At 32.3% G+C, this 12,522-nt stretch overlaps 1 protein-coding gene across 1 annotated transcript in view; it reads right to left on the reverse strand.

The window, feature by feature from the left end:
- Window positions 1–12,202, reverse strand: part of LOC130443822 (calpain-C) — a 41,822-nt gene extending 29,620 nt beyond the window's left edge. Inside the window, exon 1 of the mRNA XM_056778682.1 lies at window positions 11,961–12,202. The gene's annotated coding sequence lies outside the window, so the exon portion shown is untranslated. The remainder of the gene's footprint in view (window positions 1–11,960) is intronic.
- Window positions 12,203–12,522: the final 320 nt, after the last annotated feature.

Consider the following 12,522-nt stretch of genomic DNA (forward strand, 5'->3'; position numbering starts at 1 on the left):
ATTCAAACCCTAAATCACGAATTTTTTGCACGGCAACATGAGATTTCTGTGCAGGGGCGTTGTCCTGCAAAAACAAAACACCTTTGGATAGCTTTCCGCGTCTTTTCTCTTTAATTTTTTCCCGTAGAGTGGTCAGTAATATTGAATAGTAATCTCTAGTTATTGTTCTAACCTTATCCAAAAAATCAAGCATGATTACTCCATGGCAATCCCAAAAAACTGGAGCAAGAGATTTTTGGACACAAAACCTCCTAGGTCTTGGAGAACCGGAGTGTCGCCATTCCATCGATTGTTGCTTTGTTTGTGGATCGTAGAAATGTCCCAAGTCTCATCCATAGTAACAATTCAGTTTAAGAAGTCTACGTCGTTTTCAAATCGAGCACAGATCGAACGCGATGCTTCTACCCTTGCACGCTTTTGGTCAACATTCAAACATTTGGGGATCCATTTTGCAGCAATTTTTCTCATGTCCAAATTGACGTAAACTATATGATGAACGCGTTCGTGTGAAATATTTATTGCTCAGATATCCGGTTTGACAAAATCATGTCATGAACTGCATCGATATTTTCGGGGACTAACACAGATCGGTCATCATCTTCAATGGAAAATTTACCTCTTTTGAAGCTTTCTTACCTCTTAACCCTTTTAAATACAGGTACTTGATGATGGCTCGATACTCCAATTTCACAATTTCGGTGGACATCTTTTAATTTATTGCGTAACTCTGGTTTACTTTTTCGACTTCAAACTTTACACTGACACTAATAAGTTATTGTTCGTTGCTATGGTTACACAATATTTTTTTTTATGCATGGAAGTGGTCTAGACTAACTAGATATTAATACATCCTCGTAATATCGTTTATAAATCACTTTTCAGTGCACCTAATAAATCTGACAGATATCTTAGTTTTTAACATTATTTTTGACGTGGTAAAAGTCACTAACAAAACCAAGGAACAATTGTGTAAATATTAACCAAGTGTTCCATCCCATAAATTGTTTTGTAAAGTGACTATCTGAACAAGGATGATTCTGAATTTCAGGGTAAATCATTTGTGCCATAATACTTAGCGATTGATGAATAAAAGTACTTGAGATACCTAATTAATTAAATATTCCAAACGAATGAGTATGTTATAAGGTCACGGCCACACTTTTTTATATCGAATTTAAAAGAAAATTTGATAGACAGAAGAGTGTTATCAAATATCCAAAACTTTCCCCACGATATATTTGACATAAATACAATTTCAATTGAGTTTGTGCGTAAAAATGGATTTTCAATATTGAAAAATATCTTAAAAAGACGAACGTTATTTAATGTTTCTTTATATAGCTTTATATAGGGCACCTGTTATACACTCAGCTCCTTACTTATATCTTTATATACTTGCTACACAACCAGCTCCTTATATTAGTATTAGAAGCGTCCGTTCTATGTGCTCGACAGGTATCTACTTTCACTCGTAATGTTAAAACGGTTCGATAAACGCATACATAGTTTATTATTTATATTTATTAATAACGAATTGTCAAGGTAATTCAGAAATATGATACTTGGATTAAGAGAAATCTATGAAAATATAATACGGTTTACCTTGCAGTATTTTTGACGTGTGATTTGAAATGGTTAATTTATCACATAATAACAGAGAAAAAATTAATAATTAAAATAGTAAATGTATCGACCTTGTTAAAAAGTCATTTAATTTTACTGCATGTATCTGATATTTTTCAAGTGCTTCAACAAGAAATAGACATCACTTAGATTTGCCTACGATATAGTTGTTTTTCAAACTAGGTTATTGACAGAAACGAAGCTCACAATTAGATATAACTGTATAATCAAATTTAACCCGGACTGATCAATAAGCAACATTTTTACGCATTACATAACATATCTTTGTTGGTGCCTTCAGAATAGTTTCCTTTCGAGCCAATACAAGAATTCCAACACTGAAATCAATATTTGGTACTCTTTTAAGCTTCGGCCACCTCCATTTCAGACTTGGTTCCGAGTGATTTTCACTTATTTCTCTGCCCAAAATACTTACTAAGCAACAAGCACTCACATACGTCTACGACTTAGATATATATGAGTTTGTAGAACTATGTAGAAAATTAGACACAAAAAATTTGAAAAAAATTTAAACGAACCTTTAACAGCCGTAAGATTATGGCGACTGTTTTTTGCGACCAAAAAGGTTTATGCAGCCTGGAACAACAATTAATGCAGATTCTTATTGTGAAATTTAACGTGGCTTACGTAGAGCTTTTCAAAACAAACGAGGTGGCAAGCTGACTTGTGGAATCGTTCTGATCCACGATAATGCCCATCTCCAAATCGCTAGTCTAACTCAAGGACACCTTCTGCAATTTCAATGGGACATTTTCGAACACTCATCATTCAATTACAACATAGCACCAAGAGATTTTCATCTTTTCCCTGAACGGAAGTAGTGGCTTGGAGGGCGGCGTTTACAAACTGACGTGGAGCTCAAGTAATGGTCACAACTCACTTCCAATTATTAAGAAGACAAATGCCTTAAACGTTACGGTGGTTATATAGAGAAATAAGCTGCACTTTATCTTACTTTTGGTAAAAAAATCTTTTTTTGTATATTCAACCGTGTTTTATTTTTAATCGGGATTGAAAAAAACAGCCCCCATATATTTAAAAGGGAAGTGGAGAATAAAAATGATTATGGAATAAACGCCTTATTTCTTTATAACTATTTCAATTGAAAGTATAAATTCAACAAAACGTAATATTATTTTCAGAAATTTCCCACTTAAATGAAAAGTGCTTTAGGTAAACTTTATTGCTTTAATTGTTCAATATTATGCTATAAAAATTTCTTAGACTAATTGTGAGCACTCCAATGATTCTTATTCAGTACAGTGTGTTTAGTAAAGCTATTTGAAAACATTATCGGAAACAACAAATCTTGACAATTAATTTTGAACACCTTTAATATTGAAATTCATTGAATTGATGTAAGTTATTCCTTCCCTTTTGAACATAAAATGTGTTCTTCAGTTACTAAGTTAATGAAAAATTTATAAATAACACCTTGAGAATAACGCTACGGTTATAATAAAATACTAATTGCCATCGAGATTATTTCTAGATTAACCATTGTTCGCTGCTGCAATCTCAAAAAACTTAAACAATTACAATCACTTTAATCAACTATGAAAAATTTACTTTCACTAAACAATGGACGTTCCAAGTTGCTTGAATTTTTATTTGTGAGAATTTCCGTTTTAAACTTCGAGTAAGTAAATAAAAACATGTACATAATGGATTAAAACAAAAAAAATATTTTTTTTCTAATTTATTTTCTTGAAACATTTTAGAGAAAAAAAAAAGAAATCAATCGATTTGAATAAATGAAGGAAAATTTAGAATAAAATATATTTGAAAAACATTATTGGAAGCCAATCTCTCTGATAATTTGGTTTCTAGCGAGGGCTGCTTTATGTAAACTAATTATCTCGCCATTCCTGATGGGAACCATTTAAGATATGGTAACCATATATTGAGTTAGTTATACACATGTCTCTTATTTTATGCTCCATTAACGTATCGTCTCGGATTATCTAATTTTTGTCTTATTTTAATGCGACTGTGAAGAATTATTAGTTACTATTGTATTCGTCAAGATTTATTGTAAACTGACGGTCCCCTGATGGGAACCAACGCCTTACTTAAGCGATTCCATATTACTTACCCTTATTTTTTTATTGATGCGACTCTAAGAACCATAAATATAATTTATTATAGCTTTTGTATACAATAGAATTAGTATTTAAGAGGGCATATACACGCATAGTAAGTCCTTAATAGTCTTGACATATAATGAGTACAGAAGACAGATTATTGAAACCACTTTATTTATTTATATTTTATGTTAATAGATAGTTTTTACAAAGTTGTGAATTAAGTTATTTAACTAACTAGAGAGCTTAGAACGGGCAACATTGAGTTTCTGAATATTACCTATCATCCTTAAGTAGTGAGCTCTGACTGCTTTTGCTATAACTAAGTAAATAGTAATTCATTTGCTATCAACATATGAAATTCTAACGAACAAGTGCGCGTTATGTTTTACTATGATTACGAGGTAGCTTAAAGTGAACAACAAAGTATTGAAACTCCTTCAAGACCGCGTTACGCTCGTATAGTGAATTTTGAAGAGGACGCATTGGTGATGATGCACGTGCTGGTAGGACCTGCTCTTCAGTTACTATTGGAAATATTGAGAGAGCTATAAAGTGATTGCGAATTCAAGTATGATTTTCAAATGGAAAAAATTGTTTCATATCGAAAGTTACAGTGTATTTGGGATATAGAAAGGAAAGTTTCTACAAAATTTTGTGAAAATAAAATGCTTTTGTAAATTTTGAATTTTCCACATAATTTTTCAGGTTATGTGAAAAAAGTGTAGATACAAAAGTTGTAGATCTTCCTGTTACCTATAACTTTGCTATTCAATTTTTTTCCATAGGACTTGTAGTTTGGCCGGAAATCGTCGTTTTTTACCCTTCAAAAGTTATCCCCTTGCCCTTCCATACCTAAGATTTCCCGTAAATTATTTCTCATTTCATCCTACTATTATTTTTTTTTTCAATTTTAATCTATCATTCATCTAATTTCCATACGAATGATTCGATAGCAATTATATCTATATTGTAAACAGTAAGGACATAGCTGTAGTACGATTATTTTTTCGAGCCACCGGCGTGTCTAATAGAGCGCATTCTTAAAAACAGATTAACGTTGGAATATAAATATTGTAATATTATAATCTTCGTAATAATTATCCACAGTTGGAACTATGCATGTAACGTAACTTATTGCGAACAAAACCCTAAATAAGAAGCCAGTCACTTAAAGCCATTAATTCTTTAAAGGTTATCTGGAAAATAGAACGAATTTTACAAAATTAATCTAATTCCATCGCAACGCTTGTATACTTGTATAATTTTGTGTATACTTGATGACAAGTTTTTACATTTTACTTAAAAAATTGAGTGGGAGCTTTGCTAAGAAAAACACATTTTTTTGAATGCAAATGCAACTGTTCTGTTTAAAGTGAATGCATTACAAGATCTCTATAACAGATTTTCAATGGATGAGTTTCCTCTTACAGATAATGTATTAGATAATTTTTAGATATCTGATATTTTAATCCGTCGACCGTCACTGTTGCTTCAATCTTTTTCATATCGTTATTTTTATATTTCACATTTTATTCGCTGTTTAGATTCTTTAAGGTCCTAATTCCGTTATACTTTCGTTCTCAATTTATTTCCCATGGGTCCGTTGCAAACGGTATATGATCATTAGCTAGCATTCGAATCACTCTTCCATAAAAACTTTTTTTTCAGATAGTAATTTTCCTTTTTCCAGGTAGCGCTAGAACTAGTACCAATAAACGAACTATTCGAGCTGCGGTCACTAGATTTATCTGTGTTATTTCATCAATAACAACATCGTAGCTGTTTTTATAGGCTTCCAAATTATTATGTGTCTCTTATAAGTGCTTGTGAAGATCTTCGGAATGAGCAAAAATTTTAATAATGCTACTGTTAATTTATATGTAAAACTACCTTCAGATTTTGATTCACGATATCACTCTATGTTACTATTTAAATTTATCTTAATGTATTTAACAACTTGCAATTATCTCCAAGTAGTAGTTAAATGTGTACTACCTAAGTATGTACGTCAAAAAAATCGAATTAATGCAGTAGTAATGGAAAACCCCAAACCCTGAAATACCGCGCCCGTCCAGATCAGTACTTTTTGACTTTCTTCGCGGAGAGCTAGTTAGGTTACTTAATAAGAATGTATCGGTCATATTTGTTGCAAAAGACCAAATCCGGGGCATTGATTCCAAGATTAAACCGACGAGAATCTTGAATCCCAAGTATATCGTACAGTTAACCCCGCGAAAGTCATACGGAATCCAGCATTGGCGGGACAGGTTCCTAGTCGCCGCATTGCACTTATCACCGTCATGTTGAAACCACATATCAGTATATAAAAATTATCATTAATGTTACCTATATGTTCAAAAAAAATTATTGATCATAGTGCGGTAACTTAATTGACCGTAACGCAAGTTATGGCTTCATGTTGTGTAATGTCACCAGCGTGTAAACCACACCAAAGCATTTTTCTAGAGGTAATACAGTCTATAGAATCTGTTTTGGTTTGTTTTTATACCATACGTAACAAGATTGTTTATTAAAAAACTCGTTGAGCCAAAAATGAACCAAACCAATCAGCGAAATACGGACACATATATTATGATAATTTTGTGGCTTGAATTTTTTCACCAGTTGGATTTTAAGTGGATATAGAGTGAAATCTTTGTGAAAATTTTGCCACGAAGTCGAAGAGCAGAGCCCCAATGCTACCGACAAATCGATAACTTTTGATCATAGAGTATATAATACGAACGACGGAGGGGACAATTATGTACTTCATAGAAATAAATCAGGCCAATTGATGATTGGTTTTCAAAGTAAAACTAGATACTTTGGTAGAATTTTTCAAGTGGCTATCTATTGGTAAACATTTGAGTATAATGATTATAAATATCTATAATTGAGCACAGTATGACAACGACACAACCAACAGATATATACTCATAAAACTTCATTCATTTTTGAAGATACTACTTAAATTGTAACAAAAAAACAAGATTTTTTCCGTAATCATTTTTATGTTTCAACATAGTTATATTTTAAGACTAAAATTCCAGCGATAAATGTGTATGTAATGTGAAGAACACTCCTGGAAATAACCAAAGAAAATCTGCTGAATGTATCAATTTGGAGTAATCTACGAATACTTACCTAACAGCCTGTCGAGGCACTGTGGCCTTAGCAAAAAATGCAGCGTGCTGATTTGTTGTACAAAGGACGAAAGATCTATCCACCTTCTTTCGAAGTGTGAAAAATTACGGAACTCTAGACCACCACACTTGGAAGCGTATAAAATAGCAGAGGAAGATCTCTGGCAGATGGTGCCATCCCACATTCCAATAATAGTGGGATTAATAGATTAGCTGTAAACACTGGGATTCCCAGTAAGACAGTAAGAAAAGAAGACACAATAGATAGATAGAATTAGTTACCCTAATATACACATACAAACATGTGTATGTTATTAGGGTTTTATGTACCCTACCACCAAAAGGATCTATTGTATATCTTTTTCTTGCTGTGCCACTGCGGTTACTCAGAGTGTTTAGAGCAGATTTATCAATTCCACTCTTCCAGCGATGCTTTAATTTTTTTTAACCCCACCAAATAATATTTGCCATGTTTCTGCTCAAAATAGGCTTTTACGTATGCGTTTACGTTTTGGTCTGATAAAAATATCTCTTCTACGAGGGAAACTTTAAGATTAAGAAACAGTTGTCAGTCAAGTTCATAGGACCACGTTTGAGTTCAGCTGCTCAAGATTTTATGGTAGTAAATGATGGTGCAGAGTCATCGTACACAGTGTCTAGCGTCCCTTTCATTTGTGTAGTCGTTTGCGTTACAAAAACAAATATTTAATGACAGCTTTTATATAAAAAACATATTATAGAAGCTGACCATACAAAAATGTATATCGAGGAAAAGCAAGAAACTGCAGGAGTGCAAATCGGACAGCAGATGGAGAAGAATTATTTTCACTCCGTATAACGGATTAAATTTAGACATTTTTGTTTTGATCAGTATCAATAGTCTTGGTTCGGTTATTGTTAGATATGTAAAACAGGAATGACTTCTCTCTTCTTGAGTTGTTGTAATCTAGCTAGCTTATCTTTATTTATCAGTTTTGATATTATAAATATTTTGCTGAGTCCTTGGAAAACAATGGTAACAACCCCGATACATATTTTTTTCACTTTTCATTACTTAGTAACGTTCCTCATCACTGACAAAGTATTAAAACTCGTTTAACTTTACATCGATTTAGTTTTTTTTTCTTATTTCTATTATTTTTATTTAAGTCATAGTGAAACTAATGGCAGATCGTTTTTACGGTAATATATACCACAAAAAGGAAATGGTGTGTAATATTCCAATTATTTTGCTATTTCTGTTACTGGTGGTTTCAATGCTTGAATAGTTCTTTCACAATTGCGTCAAGTTATAGTAAATTTTTTTCTTAATCTTACATTGTAATTAGAAATGTTAATTCCCCCGAAAATTATCTATTTATCTGTTCCCAATAACATATCTTGAATTTACTTGATATACTTTTCCAGGGATTTCGGCATTAATTCAAAAAAATATTGCGATTGAAGATAAGATTACATAAAATGAGCAGGTAAACAATGAAATAACAGGATACATTATTGAATAAAACGAACTGAAATTCAACTAGATTATATTTGGTAGAATAAGATTAATCGGACTGGATTCATTATAGAAATTTACTAGAACCATGCTGAAATGTTTTGCAAGTACAAGCTATAAAAGAGAATTACACAAAACTGTAAAATTTTAATTACACTATTCCCTATTGCTCGAAAACGTATTAACAAAATTACATTTACCGAACAGCAGAATGTGAAGGGCAACTAATTCCAAAATCCATTGTGTTATGAAGGTCCATTAGCTTCGTTGAAGATAAAATTAACAACAAAATATGAAGGAAGAGAGGAAAATAATGCTAACTTTGTTGGGGGAAATTTGGATAAATGAATATGAATTGATCACGCTTCTTTCAATCATTGAATCAATCTGTATACTACTTAGAATGTAGTTAAATACTAGAGTACTTCAATAAAATACATTTACCAAAAAAAGGAACGCTTTGAATATCCTGTCATGAGAAGTTAGAGATAAAATCTGTTATGAGCGAAATTTCCGTGATAACAAAGGAATGCTACTTCCTATATTACTTTCTAATATGTATGTGAGATTTTAGCTGCAAAAACTTGTGGAACGAATAGTCCTTAACTGTACATTATTTTTATGTTAAGAATCCTTAAATTTTATGAACAACTTCAAGTTTTAATAGAATTATTTTCCTAGAATGAGATAATAAAGTAATTTTTATTTATCAGGTAACTCAAAGTTATATAACTGCAAGAAAAAATTCAAAAACTATTAGTAATATTCAAAAATCGAATCAGAATTTAAACATATTGAAAAAATTAAACTTTTTTTATAAAAAAAGAAGGGAATATATATGGAAAATCATACTTTTGACCATAAAAGGGGAGATGGTGAATGATACAATGAGGTCAAATGAAAAAGAAAAAGCAAATGACAAAAATGAAATCGATGTGATTTGTGCTACGAGAGTTTATATCAATATTTTGAGGAGTGATGTTCTAGTTTAAAAGCAAACAGTGATTAAAATGAAGGTTATTGAAGAATTGAATAGATGTAGCATGCGTCATATTATTTTCTTTTCTTTCTTTCAATGAAAAATATATCATAATGTTTAGAAAAACAAACTCCACGATTAAATCATAAGAAAAATATAGAGACAAAAGTAATAAAATATTATAACAAAAATAATACAAAAAGGCTGAGATAAATCATCGAAAAATTAAAACTATGTGGACAGAATTTATGTTATAATTCTGAAAATGATTCTACAGAGTAACATTTTTAGGTATCTGTGTATTTAAAATGATTCAAATGTTAAAGAAATGGATATGCGTAGAAAAACTTTTTTCGTATCATCGTTCAAAGTAAATTACAATTTTGAGTAGTTTTTTTTAAAGGAACCTTCACATTGAAATAAATATGATAAACGTAATCGAAGAAGGAAAGGTGACGAAGATAAATTAACAAAAAAAAACTGATGTGGTGATCTAGACAATTCGCGTTTTGATTAGTCAATTAGTTAGTTATAGTTCATAGTTGTGGGCAGCCATGGAGCCGTTGAGCACATAGGCCTTCAGATAGGCCTGTCGCGCGCCACTTGACGTTACCAGAGGCCGATGTCCTTTAATTTGGCTTGAATCCTTTGATGTCATTAGGCAAGTTGTGAGGTTTTCCCAGATGTTTAAACCGCGCTCGAGTGAGTGCAGGGCACTCGCAGATAACGTGATCTGCGGTCTCGTCCTCCTTCATGCACCAACGGCACTCCAGATCGTCCATGATGCCCATGGTGTGAAGATGGCGTCTTAGTTGCGCATTTTGATTATTAACTCCAGTATTTTTTTGTGTTGAAGCTCATAGTGATTGAAATGAGGTTTATTGAGGAATTGGATAGATTTAGCATACGTCAGAGAAGCCATTTTGAAAACTAATCCTGGAATATAAAGATAACATAAAGGAAAACCTGATCAAATGCGATTAAAAAATGTGCCAAGGAAAGAGAAGAGGCAACGAAGAAAAATGAAAATTATGTGGATACAGAGTTGGAGAATTCATGTTTTTTTATGGAGGATATTTTTTAATTACTGGTGAAGCTCATGTATGTAAGAATTGGGGTGTAAATCAACGAAAATAATATGGAAAAAATGAAACGAGTATTATGATTAAATTCTAAAGTGTAGTATAACAAAAAATGATTTAAATAGAAGCTTTCGTATATTTGCACAACTGTGGAAAGCGTTGAAATGAAAACTCTTTTCTATTTTTGTATCGATGTATTTTATTATTATTAAGACTAAACCAGGATCAATCCCAATTATCATCATACCATATTATCAATCCTAATTATTTTAAATCTTGATCGCCTTCGCCCATGATGACTCTCCATAATTGAAGAATCTCCCATGCGTCGCTAGCTTGAATATATGGTCCTCCACTAGGTCTTCCAAGCGAGACAGTTGCCACAGACTTTCTAGTCCGGATCGCCGGCCCTGCCTGTGTTGTATTTTTGATAACCAACTTCTGTGTGCCCTATCTGAGTATTTGTCATCCCTCTACTTATCGGTAGTATTTCCGCCATTTGTCTCAACTATTGAGGTTCTTGCTTGTCTACAGAAAATTTCATTATCTCTCTCACAGCTAAGAGTGGGAGCAGGGCCGGATTAAGATTTATAAGGCCCGGGGCTAAAATAATGACGGGGCCCCCTTTAGGAATTCGAAAACCCGGAAATATCAATACGTTAGATTTGTGGTATCAACACATCAAAAAATACAGAATGATTTCCAAATGATGGGGCCCTCTTAAACCTGGGGCCCGGGGCTATAGCCCCCCCAAAGCTCCTAGCTTAATCCGGCCCTGAGTGGGAGTAAAGGAATTTTACCGTAGGTTCGAGTCTTATCAGCGATTTACTGACTCCAAATATGACGAAGTTGTTGGCAATTTCATGGTCCCTAGGTTTCCTAAGGACCATGACTATGTGTTATTGGTGTGACTCAAAATGTTCGATGTAATAATGATTTTTAACATTGGATGCAACAATTCATAGAATCGTGGAAGTGATTCGGAAATATATAACGTAATTAAGTTCAGAGTAGGTCTAACCTTGATTGCATATAATCATGTATTTAAAAATTGAGGTATATAATTGTTAAATATTTCATTTCATAATTAGTAATAGTTTTTTTGTTTGATCTTATACAGAAATTCACTGATGCCATAAAATGCTATGTTCACAACAAATTCTTACCGAAAAATTTTTGCTCTATGCCATTATGGTTGAGAATAAAACATTGGCTTGTAGATAAAGGATGAAGAAATCGTTCAAACGAAGTATAGAATGTTAGAGTACATTGAATAAAACGAAATAAAGAAAATCCAGGAAAAAGTTAATAACATTAAAGAAGAAAAGTTAAACATTAGTATAATAAAGTTTTAAGTTATATATAGACGATATGTGCAAACAGAAAAGTTATATAAAATAATAATTATATGCGTGATTCTATTAACAACTTGTTTTTCCGAATATAATCTCCGCTTTATGATTTGGAACCACATTCTCACACAGCTGTTTTCATCACCGTTACCATGACGAACAAATTAAGACTTACTTTAATGTAGCAAAAGCAACAATCCGAATAGGAATCCAAGAAGAAATAGAACACATTTAACGAATCACATAGTTTGCTTTTTGACTCTCACTAACACGCGTAAAATCAACATCGGATATTGGTAAAATCGAAAGTGAAATTGGTGATATTGACAATTTTTAACGCACGTGTCAGCGATTCAAAGAGTGGACAACAGATCGGATCGCTACGTATTTTCTTGATTGCAGTACGCGACTAAAAGCTAAATACGAAGAAGAAAATATCTTAAAGCGCGACGGTGTTGCCGGTATAATTTACTTCAAGTAGTTTGTAGGAAATTAGACCAAAAGCATTGCGCATTAAATGGAAAGTTTCTATACCTACTTTAGAAATGTAGCAAGATTTGTTTTGCATATTGATACGTCTAGATTATGATAATGTTCATAGAAATATTTTTTCTTGAAAATTCCGTAATATCATAATACTATTATACAAGGTAGGATAAATAAATACCTAAAGTAAATCATTTTATTTTCTATTGAGAAAATAGTAAACACGAACGATAAAATTTAAATTGAAATAC

Source organism: Diorhabda sublineata, chromosome 5 (assembly GCF_026230105.1).
Source record: "Diorhabda sublineata isolate icDioSubl1.1 chromosome 5, icDioSubl1.1, whole genome shotgun sequence".
In the NCBI taxonomy this organism is placed as follows: domain Eukaryota; kingdom Metazoa; phylum Arthropoda; class Insecta; order Coleoptera; family Chrysomelidae; genus Diorhabda; species Diorhabda sublineata.